The 768-nt window shown below is 39.3% G+C and overlaps 1 pseudogene; it reads left to right on the forward strand.

Annotated features, from left to right (window-relative positions):
• Positions 1-432: 432 nt before the first annotated feature.
• LOC120619345 (uncharacterized) lies at positions 433-552 on the forward strand (annotated as a pseudogene).
• The last annotated feature ends 216 nt before the right edge of the window (positions 553-768 follow it).

Below are 768 nucleotides of genomic sequence, written 5' to 3' on the forward strand. Positions count from 1 at the left end.
ACACACACATATATATATATACACACAAAATTCTTCTTTCCTGTGTCCCATGCATATAAAATTAGTAAAATCAGTATATCTTTCTAACTTCAGCAACTTCATTTACAGAATTTAAATAATCGAAATCTGTCTCTAAAGCACATTATCGATGTTATTGCTTTTTTTTACTGTCAGACTTTTCCTTTCTGATGACTGAAAACCTATGTAAATTTTCACTATCAGTCATTTAAATATGATTTTAGAATTTCTCTATCTGCGTTATTCTTCCGCTCTGTAGTATCCAAGCACATTTTCCTAATAGCAGGAGTATGTGTTCCTGTGGTTAAAATACAACCGAATGCATACTGAAAATTTAGCAAAAGTGTAGAGGCATATCGGCTGGAGAGTTGTTTGTTACGAAAGGAAATTAGAGAAATAATTCAGAAAAGGCTCGTCTACAGCCACGCCACCCTGAACAACCCCGATCCCTGTCTGATCTCAGAAGCTAAGCAGGGTCGGGCCTGGTTCGTACTTGGATGGGAGACCACCTAGGAAGACCAGGTGCTGTAGGCGTATAAAATAAAAAATAAGAGATTGTAAACTGACAAGGTCCTTGCAATCTGTGAGGTCAACCAAGGGTTGCCTTGCCTAAAAAATAAAAAAAAAAAGAAAAGAAAAAGAAAAGGCTGGATTCGGTTTGAGCGGTGTCATGCTCTAACGTCACGTCAGGGATGTCCTCCCGTTCCGACTTCACTCTCCTCGGCCCAGAGCATTTCCGTACCTCTCTGC

The sequence above is a fragment of the Pteropus medius genome, unplaced genomic scaffold (genome assembly GCF_902729225.1).
Source record: "Pteropus medius unplaced genomic scaffold, Ma_sr-lr_union100, whole genome shotgun sequence".
NCBI lineage: Eukaryota > Metazoa > Chordata > Mammalia > Chiroptera > Pteropodidae > Pteropus > Pteropus medius.